The 22,257-nt window shown below is 42.9% G+C and overlaps 1 protein-coding gene across 4 annotated transcripts in view; it reads left to right on the top strand.

Annotated features, from left to right (window-relative positions):
* The window catches only part of LOC112430988 (protein NLRC3-like), a 170,798-nt gene that overhangs the window by 131,293 nt on the left and 17,248 nt on the right, over positions 1-22,257 (top strand). The window contains exon 1 of one of the 4 annotated variants that reach the window (XM_076889262.1): positions 21,551-21,825. The exons of the other annotated variants lie outside the window; for them this stretch is intronic. The gene's annotated coding sequence lies outside the window, so the exon portion shown is untranslated. Of the gene's footprint in view, positions 1-21,550; positions 21,826-22,257 lie in introns of those variants that run through there. 4 annotated transcript variants of the gene reach the window in all.

Here is a 22,257-nt window from a genome sequence, read left to right on the forward strand (position 1 = left end):
TAGGTTTAACTGAAATTAAAGTAGTGTTAGCATTAGCTGCTGATATTGTTAAAAGGTAAGATAAAACATTGCTAGCAGCAGCGGATAATGCTAACACACATAATAATTAGCATTACCTGCTAATGGCAGTCTACTTAGCATTAACTCCTCACTAATGTGATGCTAATTCACATTAAATTAGCTTTAGCATTAGCTGCTAGCATCAGCCTACCTAGCACTAGCTGCTCACATTGTTAAAAGGGAAGAGAAAACGATATTAGCATTAGCTTGTAATAATTATTCACCCCTAATTAGAATTAGCCACTAATGGCAGCATACTTAGCATTAACTCCTCACATCGTTATAATGCAAATGATGCTAACTTGCATTAAATTAGACTGCTGTTATTAGCTAATGCTATTTAGCAGTAGCTGCTCACATTGCTATAAAGCAAAGGAAAACGATATGAGCATTAGGTTCTAATGCGTATTTGCCTTAAATTAGACGTAGGTGGGCAGCACGGTGGCACGATGGTTAGCACTGTTGCCGCACAGCAAGAAGGTCCTGAGTTCAATTCCACCATCAGGCCGGGGTCTTTCTGTGTGGAGTTTGCATGTTCTCCCCGTGTTTGCGTGGGTTCCCTCCGGGTACTCCGGCTTCCTCCCACCGTCCAAAGACATGCAGCTTGTGGGGATAGGTTAATTGGATAATCCAAATTGCCACTAGGTGTGAATGTGCGAGTGAATGTGAGTGTGAATGGTTGTCTGTCCCTGTGTGTTAGCCCTGCGACAGACTGGCGACCTGTCCAGGGTGTACCCCGCCTTTCGCCCTATGACAGCTGGGATAGGCTCCAGCGCCCCCCGCGACCCTGAAAAGGATAAGCGGAAGCGAATGGATGGATGGATGGATAGACGTAGGTGCTAATGGCGGCCTACTTAGCATTAGCAGCTCAGATGTTGTAATGCTAGGGAAAAGAGTGTTAGCATTAGCCGTTCACAATGTTAAGGGAAATAGTGTTAGCATTAGCTACTCACATTGTTAAAAAGTGTTAGCATTAGTGCATAATGCTAATTCACATCAAATTAGCATTAGTTAATAACGGCAGCCTATTTAGCATTAGCAGGTAATGTTGACCTTGGCCCACTGGAAAAGTTCAGAACTAAAGATTTAGGAGTGTTTCTCGATAGCTCTTTCTCATTTGAGAAACAAATGAATTCTGTTATTAAAACCAGCTGTAAGGTTTATATTGTTGATTGTCATTTATGCTTAGAAATATTTACTCATATATGCTTAGAGTTGTATAATCGATTGCATGATGATAGAGGTTTGATCCTGAGTAGTCTGTAAAGACTCTGTGTGCCTTCCAGAGTGCTCTGGCATGCACACACCACTTGGGGCCATGAGAGAGGTCGTACCCTCTCTTACTGATTTATGGTGTAGGACAGGGGTCTCAAACTCAATTTAGCTGGGGGCCGCTGCAGGCAGAGTCTGGGTGAGGCTGGGCCGCATTAGGTTTTCTACAAGAAAGGCATGGTTAAAAAATTCCAATCTTCTCAAATCTCTTTATTTTTATTTTTTAACACAAAATATGAAAAATAAATAAACAAATTAAGAATTAATAAGAAAATAAATCAATCTGTAATACATAAATAAAATAATAATAAGATATTTTTAGTCAGTGAACTTGTGTGTTTCTTTCAGTCTTCTATATCTGCTGTATTTAGATTGAAATGTCTGTATTAACAGTTCTATAACCTTCTTCTGAACATGAATGGAACACTGTAGAAAATGAACTGTTCTTCTGAACATGGCTTCTCTTGCCTACTCCTTGCTGCTAGAGACCTGGCAGCGTTTCCTCTCGCATAGCCGAGCCAGATTTGGCCTGAGGGAGGAAGCAGTTGCGACCCTCAGTATGTCTTGAAGATGATCATCCTTAAGTCTGGACCTGTACTTGGACTTATTGAAGTTCAAAGTGGAGAAGAGCTTTTGGCACAAGTATGTGCTACCAAAAAGGCACATGGTCCGCTTGAACATTCGGGAAAGGCGAGGGAAACTAGGGCTCAAGTCTCTCAAAAATTGTCCAAGCTTGTCTGCTTTTCCACTCACCTCCCTGAACTTTGCTTTGAGTTCAGAGTTGCACTGCAGCTCAATGAGCTCCATTTGAAGCACAGAAGGGGCATCTTGCACATCAAAGGAGAAGGGGTCCGCAAAAATGTGAAAGGTGGCTCTGTGTGTCTTGAAGTCAGCAAATCTGTGATCAAATTCCTCCTGTAGCCTCAAAATGACATCAACATACTCGTCAGCACTGAATGGTGTGCCTGCATCCACGAGTGCCTTGCATGCTGGGAAATGGCAAAGGTTTGTCTGAGAGAGCTGAGCTTTCCAGAGCGCCAGTTTTGTGGAGAATGCTCTCACGTTGTCATAGGCAGCACTGACAAGTTGCCCCTGGCCTTGTAACGTCTTGTTCAGTACATTAAGCTCATGTGTCATATCAACAAGAAAAGCTGAGTCCATGAGCCATTTGGGATCAGTTAGCACAGGAACACTAACTCCATCCTTCTCCATGAAGGCTTCACTTCTGCTCTCAACTCAAAAAGTCTCTTTAATACATTTCCCCTGCTGAGCCAACGTACCTCAGTGAAGTTGAGCACATCCCCATATTCTGACTCCATTTCCTCTAAAAAAGCTCAGAACCTTCGGTGCTTTAAGCCCCTGGATCTGATTTGGTTGATGCATTTCACAACAATAGACATCACATTGTCAAACTTCAGGCATTTGCTGCAAAGGACCTGCTGATGGATGATGCAGTGCAGAGCAATGGCCTCCTCCACGCCTTCCTCTTCCAGTTTGTTTTGTGCCACCAGTCCATTTTTCCTCCCTGTCATTGATGGCGCTCCATCTGTTGTTATTCCAACAAACCTCTTCCATGGCAAACCAACATTCTCAATGGCATCACACAGCTTGTAAATATCTGCTGAGCGGTGGTCTGGCCATGCATTGGAATTACTGTGAGCAGCTCCTCCATCACTTCAAAACTGTCATCAACACCACGGACATACATTGGGAGCTGGGCAGTGTCGGTGATGTCTGTGGTCTCATCAAGAGCGACTGAGTATACACTGAAACATTTGGCTTTCTCACACAGTTGGTCATAAATGTCACTTGACAGGTCAGAAATGCGATCTGCTGCGGTGTTGGCAGAAAGGCTGATGTTGCTAAACTGACCTTTCTTTCCCGGACAGACTATATTTGCAGCCTGCAATATGCACTTTTAGACAAATGCACCTTCTGTGAATGGCTTCCCTGCTTTAGCAATCATCTCACTAACCACGTGGCTCCGACTGCTGCATTATTCTCTTTGGTTGCTTTCTTGGAGAAATCTTGCTGCCTCAGTAGATCTGTTTTAAGACTGGCAACCCGGTTCGCTCTCTCGTCTCCCTGGTATTCTGCATCCAGCTCAGCATGTCTAGTTGTGTAATGACGTTTCAAATTGTATTCCTTGTGCAGCGCAACTTTCTCTGTGCAAATAAGACAGGTCGGGGTGCCCCTGTGCTCAACAAAGAAATATTGCATTTCCCACTTTTCCTGAAATTGTCGGTGGTCATCACCAACCTTTCTCTTCACCGCAGGCTTTGAAAAAGACATGTTTGGGGCTATGTGACATTTATAATTCTACTTGGTGTCACTGTCGCATTGAAGTTTCAATCAAGCGTTTAGCCGACGGACGGGGAACGTCTCAACGCGTAGAGAACGTCATTTCTGCTTCTTTTTCTTGCAACCGTAGCACGGCGATCGGCAGATAAAAAGCCGGTAGCAGTCTCCTTTGTTTTTACGCTCGATGTTCATGTCTTTCATGACGACACGAACACCGTGGCGTTTGCAGATGGTAGAAAGTGCAGGGATAGCGAGCGCAAAAAAGGCGACTGCTCACGGCGCCGGGCTGTTGTTACAGGAGAAAGAAGCGGAAATGACACCGTGACATATAACAAATAACATCAGCTGTTTCTGATGTTAGTTGTTTTGACTGCTTTTACATTATATTGAAATATATGTAATGTTCATGTTTGCTGCAATGCAAACGCAGTGATGCAAATAAAAACATGGAGCCACAAATTACGGTGCGACCCTATAATTAGTCCGGGTTACCGGGGACTGTTGTTGCCGATGAACAGGTGTCGCTATGTGACTGCAGACTAAATTGGGCTGCATTGAGTTCATGACTTTTCTTTTATCCCGCCGCCTACGCATCACTGTGAGAGTTAATATGAGATCTCTCTCTGTGGAAAAATAACTTTAAATCCCACTGACGTGTGTATAAATCTATATACGTATAATGTCCCGCTGGGCAGCAACTTAAAAAAACAACTTTTTTTGAAGTGTTGTGAACGCAGCGCGCTGGGGCGAATGTCGGCGTTTGCCCAATAGAAAGGAGGAAGCCAGCCAGGCACAGGAAAGAAAGAAACACTCCAGGGCAACGCTGCTGGAACTTTGACTCATTGAGAAATGTTTCCCTGCTTGCATCAAGCCCGGCTGGTGTCCCCTGAGATCCATATCCCACCCTGATTGGTGGGTTAATTCAGCTCCGCCCACAACACTGTAAAGTGTCATACATTATCAAACTAACATTACATTTTCATATTAAGGTGGGGCCAAAAACTATCGTCCTGCGGGCCGCAATTGGCCCGCGGGCCACGAGTTTGAGACCCCTGGTGTAGGAGGACACCTACTCTGTGTCTGGTTAAGTATAAGAGCCCTTTGTTAGGGGGACCGCTGGACTCTTAGCACCAGCTTTGGGGTCACAGGGTCACATCTGGAACACACACACACACACACACACAGACACACACAGACACACACACACACACACACAGACACACACTCTCACACACACACACACACTCACACACACACACACACACACTATGCACAGACTGGTACTCTTTGTTCATACCTGTGTAAGACGTCATAATGAACTTGTGCATATTCATGTAAGCTCAATAAAGAGCAGTGTTACGAGGGAGCAGACGAGAGCGACTGAGGTCAAGTGAAGGAACGGCGCTGTCACAGTTCTCTCCCTCATCAATTGTCTGGTTCCAGCGGTGGGTCTGTGCTAGACGACCCATCACCAGCTTTTTCCACTGGTTACCAGTACGTGGTAGAATCCACTTCCAGATCTGGTTGTCTTTAAATCTGTGAATGGATTGGCTCCATCTTATCTCTCTTTAACAAAAGAATCCAAGTGGAGCCCTCAGGTCTGCAGATAAGCAGCTTCTGACCAGAACTAGACGTAAAAACAGAGGTGAGCTTTATCGATGGCTGCAGCCAAACTCTGGAACAGTCGCCCTTCACATCAGGTCGTCACCAACACTGGACATTTTTAAAAGCCGGTTGGAAACACATTTGTACTCTGTAGCTTTCAATCCTGACCAGTCTTTATAGTCATTACTGTGTATGTTTCCTATTTTCTCTCTACTCTGTGCAGCACTTTGGCTCAAGCTGTTTTTAAATGTGCTGATAAATAAATGTAGATTTCTTTGAATAAAACAGTGGAGCCGAGCTTTGAGCTCAGTGTGTAACAGTGTGTGTGTGAGAGCCATGTAATGTCCATGTGTGCATGCTGACTGTGCTGCTCTGACCCCCCTCCTCCTTTCAGGGTGGAGCCTGCTGGAGTCCGATGGTTGAGACCAGGTCTGAGGAAGTGTAAGTGTGTTTTTAATGGGATTCATGAAAACAAAGCAGCACACATTCAACCATCTTCATCATGTCAGGAGTCATCATCAAAGTGTCAATCAATGAACAGATGATGGATCAATAACTGCAGCTGGATTGTGTTTGTTCTCTCCATCAGATTCCTGTCAACTCACAATCGACACAAACACAGTGAACACAAAGCTCCAACTGTCTGACAACAACAGGAAGGTGACACATGTGGAGGAGGTTCAGTCATATCCTCATCATCCAGACAGATTTGATGTTTGTCAGCTGCTGTGTAGAAATGGTCTGACTGGTCGCTGTTACTGGGAGGTCGAGTGGAGAGGAAGCGTTTATATATCAGTGAGTTACAGAAGCATCAGAAGGAAAGGAGGCAGTGACTGTTTGTTTGGATGCAATGATCAGTCCTGGAGTCTGTGGTGCTCTGATGATGGTCCTCAGTCTGTCTGTCACAATTACAGTCGAACATCCATCTCCTCCTCCTCCTCCTCCTCCTCTGTCTCTAACAGAGCAGCAGTGTATGTGGACTGTCCTGCTGGCACTCTGTCCTTCTACAGAGTCTCCTCTGACACTCTGATCCACCTCCACACCTTCAACACCACATTCACTCAAACTCTTTATCCTGGGTTTATGGTCTGGTCTCCTGGTTCCTCAGTGTCCCTGTGCTGAGTGGAGTGTAAAGAGTGTCTCCTGTTACAGAAACACTCTGACTGTTGAACAGATAGTTCAGTCTGTACATGTCTGTCTCTTTCACTCACAAACACGTTTTCAGATTCATGGATTCAATCAGTTGATGTTTGAAACTCTTCTAAATGATTCCTTGTAAACTTCTTCCTCTTCAGTCACAAACAAACAGGAAGTGATGTCACATGTGTTCCTGTCCACACAGCAGAATGAGTCTATTGCTGACAGTGATGTACAAACAGAGTGAGCATTTCTGAGGCCCAAAATAAACTGAGTAGTTCACTGAATGAACAATGGACTGTGAGCTCAGTTCCTTCATCATTAGTATGGATTATATATGTATATGTATTATATTAGTATCATATATATCAGGTGCTGCTGCTTTCAGTCATTGTGCAAATGTGCTGTTTGTAAGCTTGTAAAGCTGCAGTCAGCTGAGACTGAAGAAGTCACCTGATCAGTGAGCAAACGTTTCTGAAAACGTCCAGATGAACAGAATCAACCTTTTGGGATCAGCCAGCAATGCAGCATCATTGTTGTTCAGCTTCAGAGGTTTGCAGGAATGAACTGATGACCAGAAACAGCTGCAAAGTCCAAGAAAATACCAGCTGGAGTTCAGCTGCATTTGAAGAAGTCAAAGAAAAGTAAGGATGGCAAAGGGCGACGTTTTCTTCCAAAGAGCTGCAAACATGGTCGACGCCTCATTAGAAGAATCATCTGGACATTTGTGAGGAACTCTAACCAAGAAAGCAACGTCACACAGATCCAACAGACAGTTTCCATGACTGCAAGTGTTGAGTGGAAAAATGCTACGTTGCATTATTGCATCCTCTCACCACAGGAGGCGCTGTTGGCACCACTGATTGCTGATCAGCTGTTCTCTGATGATCTGATTGATACTGTGAATAACGGGACTCACTGAACTCTGTGACACAGTGAAGATTACAGAGTTTAACTTCACCCTTTAAGACTGACCACAGAACCAAGTCCGCCAGAGCTTTTGTTATATTTTTACATGCTGTGGAGCCATTTGTGGGAGCATTTCAAGTTGCTATACATCAATACAACTGTTATAGCCCTAATTTTAATAATATGTATGCATTAAGTCCATAGTAACTACATAAACTGCAAAAAAAACCTCTGCTCATCCATCTCTGTGTGTATCAGGATACATTTGGTTCATAATACACAGAAAAATCAGAGTTATTACCTGTAATAAATGTGAAAGATTCCTGCAGTGATAACCAGGCAGGACTGAAACACATCCAAGCTGTCACCACGGTAACAGCACCGCCCATCCACAGGTGAGGGGAGGAGCAAAAAGAGGGACTTTGACCATTTTATACTAAAAACACTCAACTAATGTTTCTAATATGAAACAAATAAGCCCACATTAATGTGAGCGTTTATTAAATAATAATAATGATGATTTCCTCCTGATCTCATTTCCACAGCAGAGAAAACTGTGGTGTATATTGAGGTGGAGGGTGTGGTCTGTGGCTCAGGTGTAGAGTGAGGGTGGGGTGCACCACAGCAGCATGCTGGGACTGCTGAGGGTGGAGGAGGGAGTGATGATGACATCAGAGCTGCAGCACAGAGACCAGTGAACACACAGTCTGTTCATCTTTGCATAGATACAATATACAGCACAATATTGAATGACAGACACGCTGTGGGAGCTTCCACAGATACACTGACGTCAGCATCCAGAGTCCTCCTGCTGCTCCCCCCTCAGAGCCCCGTGATCAGCACCAACACATTCAGTTAGATGACAGAGTCCAGCTGCAGCTAGAATCAGCTCCCCTCTGTGAACAACAGCACAGCGTCAGTGTTTCACACTCAGTGAAAGGAGGAAACAGCAGAAGAACACCATGTGTGCTACGTTTCCCAGGACACACTACAAACTGCACAAATACAGAGCAGCACGTGGAAGGACCTGGAGCTGCATTTACAGAGCTGCAGACAGCGTGATGTCCTGTATGGACAGGTGGAAGGAACCAAGTCCTCAGCTGGAACACTCGTGTTTGTCCACAGACAGGAAACACAGCAGGAAACTTCCTCACAGAAGTGCAGCTCATGGATAACACACTTCCTGTCAGTCAGAATGAGGCTGCAGCCAAACACAGAAAGGTGTTTTTGTCCAGATGAGCCCAGAGAAGAAACACGAGTGTTCACAGACATCAGAAGCTCAGAGAGGTGAAACATGAGGTTGGAGTCCTCGTCAGCATCCAGAAGAGCTGCTGTGAAACCCTGAGTACTCATGACAGACTCTGATGGCACAAACACATCATGATTCAAACAGAAAGACAAACATGGAGCTCCTGATCCTCCTGCATGAGAACAAGCTGACATGAGCGCTGTGTCTGAGAGTGTCTCCCTGTCACAGTGACAATAACACAGCTGCTGCTCACAGTCATTAAACTGACCTGAGGTCAGCTGTGCTCCTTACATATGAACCATGTGACCTCACATCAGTGCTGTGGATGACTGTAGTCATAGAAGAGTAGAGCTGTAGCAGGTGGTGTGAGGAGGAGGTGGTGTATTGTAGTTAACGCAGTACTGAAACACTCCAGCAGAGGGCGCTGTTAAGTCCTTATTGTAACACAGTTACTGTGTGCAGTTAGACTTCATACATAATCTGCACTTATTTCCATCAGACATGCTGTCAGTAAATGATTGGTTTCTATTGATTCTACTTCCTGTTGACTCGTTTGATGACAGTGAAACAATCACAGCTGATTGTGTGATGATGTAAACTGTCACTGTTACATTCAGTGTGTGTGACATAATGTTAGTGCAGGCTGATAACAGCCTGGTTCTGTTAGAAACACATGAACGTGTCCATAGATCAGTGTGTGTTTAACATGAGAGCTTCAGCCCTGCTGATGTGTTAAATAAAGACATGCAGGAAAACTGATGAGACTCTGAAATAACTCTTTATATTTATAATGTAACTCTGCATCAAAAGAACAACAAAGGATCCCAGACAGGTTTCTGTGAACAAAGACCATTCTGATGTTTCTGTGTTTCTAACACTTTGACATTATTAGTAAACAGACTGCAGTGAGCAGCATTTATAAAGAGCTTCTATATAAAGATATGACAGCTGTTTGACAAGTTTATCACTCTGTGTTTGGACCTGATCAGTCCAGCTGTTTACTTGAAACATGTTCATTTACCTGTTCTGTTATATTCATGTTCTTGTCTCTGTTGAAAACACATTTTAATGTCCCTCAGATTTTTCTCCCAGATGAATAAATATAAAAATGACACAAACTGACTGCAGCTACTTTTTGTCCTTTCTGTCAAAAACCTTCATGTGACTCATGAGAGACACGTTTCAGCTGTTTGTGACAGATCAGAGGCCAACAAGTCATTTATAACACTTTCCATCATTGTTTAAAGTTCTCAGTGTTTCTGTGTTGCTGCGTATAGGATCTCCCAGCATCATCACTGTGCTGTCCAATCATTGTGTGCGAGGTTACCCTTATAGTGCGATGTGTGTTTGCACAAAGAGAAGCATGTGTGTCAAATATAAATAAGCACAGAACAGAAACAGCTGCTCGTTTCTTCTGTTTAGAGTCAAGTTAGTGTTTTGTGTCTTTGTTTGAGGCCTGATGTCGAGCAGAGGTGTGTGTAACTGCACTGCTCTGTTATATGTGTGAAGTGTGTGCTTCTCTTCAGCATCATCTTTGTCACTGCTGATTCCTTTGTGTCATCATGTGTTGAGAAGAGAGAACAGTTATAACGGAGGAGCAAAAGGAAGCCCTGAAATCTGCATCAACAAGGAAGTGTTGGCTCACCAGTGATCCCAGCAGAGCCACTGGTTTGGCTCCAGTTGGTACAGATTCAATGATGTTGTTGCTACAGATACATGTCAGCATCTTTATTGAATTTTATATGAAGCAGAAATGGTGTCATTAGGAGAAGAAGAGGAGAACAAGTCCGGCGAGGAGGCAGCAGCTCTTAAAGATGAAACAGCAGCTCAGCCCTGAGCTCAGAGAGCTGCACATGAAAAAGCTCCTCAAGCAGATCCTGTCAGAGGTTTGTCATCAACAGGAGGAACTGTTCACATCATAGGATGAAGATGCTGTCAGCTGGATGAAGAAGGTTATTTAATGCAAACGTTCACACTGAAGTCAAATTGTTGTCGTGTTGAACAGATTCATGTACTGATCGTCTCCAGAATGTTAGAAGAGCTTCAATGAATCATTAGAAACAACTTACAGCTGCACAGCTGTGTCAAACACATCTGTGTGTCATTGTGGGATTGTTGTGTTTCTACATGTGACACACGTCTAAAACATGCACACAATCTGAACACAAACAGGGACTCATGTGTTCCCACAGCCAGATGCTGAGAGCCATTTCCTTGTAGTCCTGTGTCTACATACATGAACCATTAGATGTTATTGGAATGATTGTCAGCTCTGATAGTTTCATGTGTGTTTAGCTGGACGCTGTTTGATCCTCGACATGTTTAAAGGTGTCCAGTCCTGAGACACTGGGGCTGGAAACAGCTGTGATGTCATTGGACTGTCACACAGACAGAAGTGCATGAAGTGAGCAGCCGAGGAGCCGCTGATGTTTTGGATTCAACAGCATTTGAAAGGTCGACACAGACACATTTGCACACAGAAAGCTGAATCTGTCATATGCCACAGTGAACTTACTGTTCAGTGTTTTTCAGGAAGCTTCTTAACTGCCTCTGCTGCCAAACAAGCAGCTGATGTCCTTGAGAAGAAGCTGAAGAAGTCTTCAACAACAAATACAGGAAGTGGACTTTCAAATACTAGATTCACTTTAGACTCACAGAGAAATGACTCAACCAGCTGTGTTTGACTCTATGAAAGGTCAGTGTGTGTCTGCACACAGACTGTTGTGTTGGACTGTTATTCAGTTGTCTGCTGAATGTTTTCAAATGTCTGCATCTCAGCTGTGATGAGGCTGGGGGTCATGGGAGGCCACCGTAGCAGCCTCTTCAACATCATGACATCATCATAAATGCTGCTGGACTGTCTGATGGGCTGACGGTGAAAAAGCCGTCGGGAAGGAAACAGAAGACATTTCAGAGGCTGCAGCAGATTTCTTTGATTCGGGGCCTTTTTCAGCTTTATTGGACAGAGCAGTGAAGATAAGTGACAGCAAAGCAGAGAGAAAGGGGGCGTGGCCCGGGTCAAAGCCAGGCCAGCTGCTCTCCACCTCGTGGTCACCTGCTCATCCTAGTGAGCTCCACCAGCAGCCCTTTCACACACTTTACACTGTCAAACACTGTGTGTGGACCTCAGCTAACAACAGGCTACATTTAAGTCTGGACTACATGCTTTTATATTGTTTTTATTCCATCAGCAGCTCAACATCATGAGCAGCTTTGACATAAAGACATCAAACTCAAGCTGACTTTAAACTACTTTTTAGAGATGGCACGATACCACTTTTTTATGTCCGATACCGATATCATAAATTTGGATATCTGCCGATACCGATATGAATCCGATATAGTGTTTTTTAATCAACAAAACTGTTTTTTAAAATATCTTGCTGCATTTTGCAAGTCTGCAAGTTCATACTCAAGTTTAAAACAACAACTACACTAAAGCTATTCTGTTATACCTGTATACAAAAAAATATTTCATAGTTCAGCAATACTGATCAATCTAATAAACTTAAACCTACACCATCCTCCCTATTCTGGTATTTTAAAGAGTACTTAGCGTAAATATTAAGCAACCTAACTAATAGGGTTCCAACTCCCAGCAACAACAAAAATAAATAAATAAAAAATAGGGAACCACCCCTCACGCTCCACCTCATGATGCTTAATCGACGTAATCAACCTTAATTTGATGCAGTGTGAAAAAAAATGCACAGAAATCAATTATTTTTCAAGAAATATTAAATAGATTCAACATCTTTCTTCAACAACATTGCAGACTGCACAGATGGTACCTTCCCAAAGGAAAAAGTACTATAGCTTACTAGGGTATATATATTAGACTTTATAGTCACTATATACAGTAATTGACTTCTATTAATTTTACATCAAATTAAAACTTTGGGTGTCAGATAATTATTTATTAAAAGCTCGACATTTTAAATGAGAATAAGAAAGAAAAGTATGTCTTTGTGCCCCTTTTCCCTGTTAATGCCCTATCGGCCCCCCTGACTAAACTTTGCTAGATCCGCCCCTGCACAGTTACCAGCCGTCAGCTACGTAGAAAAAGATCCTGGTGTAGAAAGAAATATTAAATAAATTCTAACAACAGCTGATCAAGCTTAAACGTGCTGCTGTTGTTCAGCCGCTGGTTTCCTCTTTCTGGTGCAAAGTGGGCCAAAAACAAACAAGAGAGACGGACTCGCGACAGAAAAGCCGATCAGCTGATCATTAAGCAGTTTCATGATTGAAGTAGCAGCAGGAGAGGCAGTCGCTTGTTAAGCTTAACGCAGGAATGCTTTACAAACATTCAGAGATGGACTTACACACTTGCTTTACTTCTCTCGGGGATAACTTTGTCGGAGATGAAATGCCGGGTTGCTAGCGAAGCTCCACATGCTATCCAGACCACCGACAGGTCCCGCATGCCACAGCCGCTCTATCACGTGATGCATACTGCTCCGACGTGCTAACGTTCTGAGGTGAGTTACGGCGTGTTGCAAGTTTTGTGAGGTGCTTTCGTGATATTTAATGGATCGGATTACATTTTTTATTTTTCTCCGATATCCGATCCAGTAATTTAGGTCAGTATCGGACCGATACCGATACGTAATATCGGATCGGTCCATCTCTACTACTTTTAATACAGGGGCTCAAAAACAACAACATCTTTATTATATATCAGGACAGAAAGTCATTTCATCTCAAAGGGAAACAGCTTTATTTGGAATAACCAGCACTATCAACTGGTTTGGGATCTCCACCAGTTTCATGTCTTTGCAGCTTCTCCAACAAAGTTCCTGTAAAATCAGCATGTTTGTCTTTATTGGTTTGATAGTGATTGATTATTCAGTCCCAATCTGCTGTCATCTAAAGAACAAAATGATGTTTCTATGAGTCACAAAGCTCCAGATGTTGTCGGCTTCACAAAGAAAACAAAGAACTTAAACACAAAGTGTTTGGAGCCAAAATGTTCCCAAGCTGCTCTTTTTGAAATGGCAGAGGTACAGTGGTGTCTAACAGCACACTGTGGAAGGCAAACATGTTATTGTTGGATGAAACTTCATGAATCCTTTGTAGATTTGAGCTGTTGGAGCCTTTCTTTTCTCTTCAGGTGTACAGATGCTGAGGAGGCAGGTGGAGCAGGTGGAGCTGTTGTGATGCTGGCAGAGGGTGTGTCTTAGTAACTCTGTGAGGCAGAACTGGATCCAACATTGTGGATGTGTTGATGTTGGAGCCATTAAGAGTCTCTGGCCACACTGTAGGATTTCCCTTTGATCCACTGTGGGGGCATTTTGGAGTCTGTCAGTGAAACTCTTCATGTTTGTGTTTGACTCCAGTTTATAGAAACAGAGAAATGTGTCATGCTTTTGTTCGGCCTCCACAAATACACACATTTGTTCATTGGTTGGACTTTTTGGAAGGAGACAAATTGAAAACCATGTTAATAAGATCTTGTTGTTTCCTGTGGATCCGACACAGAGAGTGGACTTCAGACAGAAAGCGTGGAAGAGATTTTAGAGGCCGTGTGTGGCAACAGGAAGTTTCTGTGTGTTTGCTGATCTTACATGTGGAAAACAACACGTGATGTTTGTGAAGTTCTACAATGATCATTGTTCTCACAGCATTTTGAGTGGGAACAGTTCAAACTGGGAGTAGTGGGAGTTATTTACTGATTGAAACAAGCTGAATGTTTCTGTGACGATGAAGATCAGCAGCTCAGCTGATCAATGAACTGACATCTATCAGTCGTTTCATGAGATGAAGTCATCAGCAGACATTTGTTCTGACTGTGTGATGAATGTCAGAACGTCAGGGCTCTGCTTTAGTCACTGCTTGATGATCATTGGCTCATTGTTGAATCCAGGGGCCCAGTCTGACCTCTGACCTTTGCTGCAGGTCTTCTGTGTTATCTCCACTTTCATGTCTGATCTTCTGCTGTATCGTCCAAAATAAACATCTGGATCATTTCCAACACTTCAGCAGATCTTTAGTTTGGGCAGTGCAGCACAGAATAACACATATTGTACTATACTGCCCACTTCCTGATCTTATTGGATCTGTGTGTGAGGTTGGTGAAGGAAACACATGTTTACTGAGTGAGTCGCTGCCATTAGGAACTAGTTTTTATATCACAGCCTGGAAATCACACAGGACCATTTCTGCAAGTGAAAAGTCCTAATTGGAGGAAAATGATTATGTAGTTTGTGCGACTGAAGAATTGTCCCAACTACATGTACATCTGACCTTTGACCTTTTCTTTAGGTGCACAGAGGAGTCTGTGGAAACATCCAGAACTGAGGCGTCTTGTGTACAAACGTGTTCAGACCAGATGTCAAATGATGTCAGATGTCATCCGTGAGTGGATGCAACTGTGGATCGTTCCAATAAAATGAGGCAGTTTTGTAAGTACAAGCCCACTACAACCCATCATCAACATTTTAAATTACATTATACATCTTCACTGATATAAAGCACCACTATTTTAACCTGATTCACTTTTTCCACCCTAACAGTTCATTCCTCAAATCAAACAAGATATTTGACCCTAAAAAAATGCATCAACAAATAATTTTGTAATAAAATATTTATTCTTCAACTTTTACAAGTGAAATCAAACAAGTGTGTTTAAGAGTGAAACCAGAGTGGAAGCTGCTCATATAGAGTCCAACCCAGGCTAAAGTAAGCTGAGTAGAGCAGCACCATCAAAGTGTCGGCTCTCTGAACACGGTGCAAGATCGCCATCTGCAGGACAAAACTAGTTTTTCTCGCCCTCCTCGTCAACATCAAGATGATGTCATCGTACAGCAACTGATTCCCTGTCCGTCTGGAACAAAGCATTTACATTAAAAAAGACATTTACAGAAAATACAAACACCAACAACACATCTCATCATCACATGATATTTTATTATTTATTATATTATATATTTTTATTGTACCATCAACATCAACAAATACCAGCATATTTTCTTTGAGATTGAGTAGAGTGGACCTTTCCCTTGGTTCACTTCCTGCTCGCAGCATCAGCTGACCTCTGACTTCCTGGTTAAGGTCTCTCAGCGTTGACTGGAATATCAAATCGGACTCACACCATGTTCTTGTAATGTGGTCATGTCTGTCCGCTGTTTGAAGAGCATCTCTGGCCTAAACACAATAGGAAGAACAACAACACGGCAAAAAAAACACAACACATTTCCATATTAGATGAAGGACACCGTAACTGGAAATGGTAACATTCATCTGATGCTGCTTTGGATTTATCTTCTGTTTTAGATCAACTTTGATCACTTCGAGCCATCTTAAGTCCGTTTGTTCTTCTCACTCACTAACGTCTCGTATGATTTCAGATCCCTGCTGTTCCCCAGCTGCCCTGTAGGTGGCCTCAGTGTGTCTCACACCATTTACAGATGATTACAGGTCGTTTACAGTTCAAACAGGTCCAACATAAGAAATATGCAGAAAATATCCTGCTATAACAGCTTGGGTCAAAGTGCAGATGTTCCAGATGTTCTGAGTCTGTCTGTGTTTCATGTTAACATGTAGATGTTGGACCAAAGTGAAGCTTTTTGATGTGACAGCAGGAATGTGAAGTGTAACTCTGAGCTGTAGGAAATGAAACTAAACGGACTTTTTCTCCTTTATTTATAGGAAAGTGTAGGAGAGCAACAGATGAACAAGCGTTACTGTAACAGGAAACATCAGAGGACCTTTATGTTCATCATCATCACTGTTTCCTTGTTCTGTCACAAACACACAACACTTCCTGCTCTCTCTCTGATGGATCTGATTGGCTGTTTCATTCACAGGAGGTCAGGGCGTCACACAAACAGCTTTAACTGCACAACGACACACTTTAAATCATCTGCAGACAAACCTGTGTGTTTGATTTATGAAGAAATAATAAAGACGTGTGTGCAGCTGTCCATGAAGCAGCTTCTCACACAAACTCTGACACTTCAGCCACTTTAATTCCTGCAAAGCTGCGTAATAAAGAGCTGTGACTGCTATGAGCTGCTGATGATGACTGCATGAAGCTCTCAGCTGAAGCTTCTTTCATTTATTTTAATGTTAATGTCGCCTTTTTAAGTCTGTGTGAGGATTTTAATGACACACATTAAAGGAGCTTCTTTGATTAGAACCAAATTCATGTTGATTTTCAGCCTGAAATGATAAAAACTTTAATAATTCTGTTTATAATCATCAACCTGGAGACTAATGAAAAGTATAATAGTGAAAAAAAGCCTTTATTATTTGAGTAATGCCTGAATCTGCTCAGAGACGGAGACAACACAGAGGTGTTGATGACAGTTTGACATTAACTGAATTAAAAACAAAGTGCTCTTATTGTGAAAATCTGCCTCCTACTTCTTTAAATCATTTTTATGTATTTTTTAACCTCACAGTGAAACATTGAGGCATTAATCTGACACAGTTTGATCAGCAGCTGTGTTTTCACTGATGTTTCACTTTGATTTGTTCAGACTGAGCAGAGAGGATCGGTTCTCTGTGTGCGCACTGCTGAGAAACACAAGCTCATTTCTGCTGTTTCATGAAAAGTGTTATGGAGGAACAAGAAGTTCAGCCTCTAAACTCTCAGCGTGAGGACTGAGTGAAGAGTTTCAGAGCAGACAGTTTTGGCTCACAGCTTTTAGCGTCTACACAAAGAGACGATTACGCACTTGATCTGAGAACATCTCCACCTCCTACAAACAAACTCTCCTACGAGCAGCTGTCACAACCACAACAGGCAGAAGACTGGATTTCTTCAGGTCAGATTTCATGCAGTTTGCATAAATTGTGTGTCACAGACTTTGTAGTTCACATTTGTGTGACTCGTTTAAATCTTCTCCTCCTGAAAGTGAAACTCTTACAAACACATCAGGCCACAACCTGCTGCAGGTTAATGATTGATCTGAAGGCAGCTGACCTTTGAGCAGGAACTTGTGGGTCTTTTATTGTGTTTAATGCTCACAGTGCTGAAGCCTGCCGACACACCCACATCATATTATTTGTTCTCAGGGTTGTTCGGCGTGGTGGGGTGGGAACAGAAACTTTCTGAAGGTTAATTATTGATCAAACTAAAGTCATATTAAGGAGCTACTGGCACGGAGTCAGAGCAGAGCTCAGAAATCTGAAATATATCAAAGTATATTAAAGTTAGAGTTTAGAGAACACTGTTTGGTTAGCTGCCTCAAAGGCAGATGACTCTCAATATCACAAGATCAGGTGAGATTTCAGACCAAAGGAAAATCACTGGGATTATCTGTGAAGGGGCAGAAAAGCATAGACCTAGTCTACCTCATAGACATTTTGAAAAGGTAAGAGTGAATCTGTCTTCATTCATCTACCTGGAAACATAAAACCAAAAAACAAACCAATACAACAAAATCACTCCCAGTAGGGCTGGGCGATATAAACGATATACGATAGAATCGATTAAACTTGGTCAACGATAGAGATTTTGGCCCTTTCTCAATATGCGTACTTGTGCGTACTTGCGTTCTCGTCTACTCGGGATACGTCATCAGTCGGAGACCAAGTACTGTTCCAATTCGAAGTACGCATCAAGCCGAGTTCTCGCTCCGCCCGTTTTATCGAGCATGCATCGGTGGTGACTTGTGTGGACTTTGTACAGCTAAATATCCCAGAATGCATTTCATCCAAAACTCAAACGTGGCAATGGTGGACGAGCGGGGCTGAAAACTTTTAAATATTACTCTTTCTGGGTCACAAAATAAACGTTTAAACTTCAAATATCTGCTCGATTTATCAAGATATCATTTATTTCCAAACACGCTCCGGCGTTTTCGGAGACGTCTGTGACCCGCCAGCTCCATAGCAGACAGCGAGGTCGAGGATCATTAGAGCTGGCGAGAACAGCGCATCGTTTTCAAACCCCCCCCCCCCCCCCCCCCCCCCGCGGTCTTTTCGCTACTCAGGTTAAACAAACCCCAAACCCCAGCAGCTGTCTATTGTATTGAGTGTCCACTAAAATAAAAATAAAAGCATTGTAACATCTCACCTGCTTGTTTTTATTAAGGTATGTACACGTATGTACATGTACACTATTTTTATTAATAGAGATTTCACCACTGAGGTTAAACATGATATATAAGTCACTTAGATCATTTCTAAATGTTAATGTTTGGCTTATTTCAGTGTTTTATTTGTTCCTGAGTAAACCGGTTTGGCTGTGATTAAAGTTAAGCTTCATAACATATTACTCACAGTTAAATTAAGAGGGGACGGCAGTAAAAACTCTGGACCTGTGACATCATCAAGTATGCCGGTGTTCCAATTGTACAAATCGCGAGTCCGTGCTCGCGTTTCCGGCAAGTCCGTGCGGTCTCGGCAAATCCGGTCTCGCCGAAAACGCGAGTACATACTTGCGTACTTAGAATTGAGAAAGGGCCTCTGACTATATCGCTCTATCGCGATAGCGCATGTTGATGATGTCATCAAGCTGCGCCTTTTTTGGTCGAAAGCATCGCAGCGGCTACAACAATTATCATCTGCAATTATGGTGGGCGACAGTCATAGCAAAGAGATAAAGCACTTTTGAAACGCGGGGAAAGCCAAAAACTGCACTTCCTCCACTTCCGTAACATTGATTCATTAATGTTGAATTCTCTCGCAGCTGCTCTATTCCCATGTTGTTGCAGTATGTTAATCAGAATCAGAATCAGAATCAGAATACTTTATTGATCCCTGGGGGAAATTATTTTTTGTTACAGTGCTCCATTTTAAACCAACATTAAGACAAGACAGACAAGACACTAACTAAGAATAGTACAATATATACATATATATACATACATACATACATACATACATACATAAGTCACTCATAAATAAATAGCTGGAAAAGAAACATGTGTAGTTGTAGCAGCAAACAGTGTGTTAAGTGGATGCGTTGTACAGGGAGATGGCCACAGGCAGGAATGATTTCCTGTGTCGTTCAGTGGTTCATCATGGGTAATCTCAGTCTCTCACTGAACGAGCTCCTGTGACTGACCAGCATGTCATGGAGTGGGTGGGAGGTGTTATCCAACATTGTCTTTATCTTGGACAGCATCCGCCTCTCCGACACCACCTTGAGGGAGTCCAGCTCCATCCCCACAACATTGCTGGCCTTACGGATTAGTTTATTAAGTCTGTTGGCATCTGCGACCCTCAGCCTGCTCCCCCAGCATGCAACAGCATAGAGGATCGCACTGGCCACAACAGACTCATAGAAAATCCTCAGCATTTTCTGGCAGATGTTGAAGGACCTCAGTCGCCTCAAAAAATAGAGACGACTCTGGCCCTTCCTGTAAAGTGCTGTGGTGTTTTTAGCCCAGTCCAGTTTATTGTCAATGTGTACTCCAAGGTATTTATAGTCCTCCACAATGTCAACACTGACCCCCTGGATTGAAACAGGGGTCAAGTGTTTCCTGGTCTTCCTGAAGTCCACGATCAGTTCCTTGGTCTTTGCCACGTTGAGCTGCAGATGATTCTGCTCACACCACGTGACAAAGGAGTCGACCACAGCCCGGTACTCTGTCTCATCATCCCTGCTGATGCATCCAACCACCGCAGAGTCATCAGAAAACTTCTGAGGATGGAGGTCTCTGTGCAGTGGCTGAAGTCTGTGGTGTAGAGGGTGAAGAGGAAGGGGGAGAGGACAGTCCCCTGTGGTGCCCCTGTGTTGCTGATCACCTTGTCAGACACACACTGTGGGAGACGTACATATTGTGGTCTTCCTGTCAGGTAATCAACAATCCAGGACACCAGAGAAGCATCCACCTGCATCGCTGCTAACTTATCACCCAGGTGGGTCGGCCTGATGGTGTTGAAAGCACTGGAAAAGTAAAAGAACATGACCCTCACAGTGCTCGCCGGCTGGTCCAGATGGGTGTAGACACGATTGAACAGGTAGATGATGGCGTCCTCAGTTCCGAGACGAATAATAACTAACCTCGTATTGTGGATGGATGATTTCAGTTGTTCTCCTGACTGAAGTTTGGCCCGTGTACAGCATCCTGCTATGCGATTGCATTTGTCCCTGACCACCAGAATCCCTCACGTTAACTTTTATCGAGTGGAAAAAAAGTTGGCGTTCATCCTCCAGCTTCACTGTGCTAATGTTATGCTAACATAGCTGTGTCGCTAGCAATCACGTAGCACAACATTATATACCAGGTAGTCCAACTTCAGTAACCCTGCAAACGCCACTGCTGTTTAGTTTTCTGTCTTCATTTATGCTGGAAGTGATAGCAGGGCTGTTTGAATTAGTTTCAAAAATCTCTCAGTCAGAACATGGTATGAAATGTTTAGGTGTAAACTAGCGAGCTGACTTCCTGTTAACTTCTAACTCCGTTAAATTTAATAAATTCTGTTCTCATGGATGTTAAACTTAATTGTTACACCTGGTAAAGCAGCAACACTGATGATTTTATTAAAGATGAAAGAATTTAGACCGTTTTTAACTCTTAGTGTTCATTTGACTTTGGGACCTGAAGCGGACGGAGTTTTGGACCCAGATTACTCCGCGAAGCTCCTCACCACGGCAGCCGTAATGCTCTGACAATCCATCAAGCAGTGCGGCTTCGTAGCTTACCAAAGTTCTACTAAAACATTTTTTAACAGATTTCTGCACGCCCAAATCGGTTCGAGGTCACGAAGCACAACCAGAATTCATACATAAGACACACTCTTGATTTTTGAGAAAATTAAAGGATTGTAAGTCTGCCTTATAGTGTGGAAAATACGTTATACAGAAGAAAAGAATATATCGCGATATATATCGTTACCGCACGTGCTTCAAATTATACCGCGATATGGATTTTAGGCCATATTGCCCAGCCCTAACTCCCAATTTATTTACAACATTTGAAACATACAGTGTAGCTCCGTCAAAACCCTCCAAGGCCAAGTGAAAGTGCTGAGAGGGAAAAGATCATGATTAATGATTTATTTAAACTCATAACTGGGTGCAGCAGCTGAGCTTTGACCTGTGAGCTGCAGCTCAAGCTTCTTTTATGGTTCAGTGTTTAATGTGTAAACTGTTTATCACTGCAGAGACGCCTACAGGCTATCTACTGTTCAAAAGTGAATTGTTATATACAGTGTGGCAGCTGACCTTTGACCTGTGAGCTTCAGCCTCTTTGCTGGTGTGAAGTGTTTAATCTGACGCAGTCTGCAGACACAGACGACTGCTGACGGAGAAGAAGCAGAGGATTTTCTGTTTCTACACAGACCTGGTCCAGGCAGCAGAGAGCTGCAGAGTGAAGACGTTCATTGGAAGAAGCTGAGTAAGTTCAACGTCCTCTTTGAATCCTGGATCAGGAAGTGAATATTTGGTGTTTAAACAAGGTTTCTGTCTTTGACTCAGTCTGCTGTCACTTTTTAGAGAGAAAAGGAGATTTTAGATTAACTGGTGTTCCTGCTGCTCCAGCATTAAAGCACAGTATAGGTGACCGCGCTGATACCTGTTTATAATTTCACCGAAGCTAATAAACTGTTGGCTAAATTTTCTTGTTTTCAGATGTAAACAGAGGTGAGAGGAGCAGATAATAAGGATTAAATATTATGCTGAATAACTAAATTCTGCTAGTCTGTGACGTAACTCCCAGCAGCATCGCCTCATTTCTTTGACCTTTAACATGAGTTAGCTTAGCTAGCAGAGCAGCTATCTCTGCTGTCTGTCATGTGACCGAGTCAAGTGTGTGTAGTAGACTTGTTAG

This window comes from Maylandia zebra, linkage group LG2 (genome assembly GCF_041146795.1).
Source record: "Maylandia zebra isolate NMK-2024a linkage group LG2, Mzebra_GT3a, whole genome shotgun sequence".
Classification (NCBI taxonomy): Eukaryota; Metazoa; Chordata; class Actinopteri; order Cichliformes; family Cichlidae; genus Maylandia; species Maylandia zebra.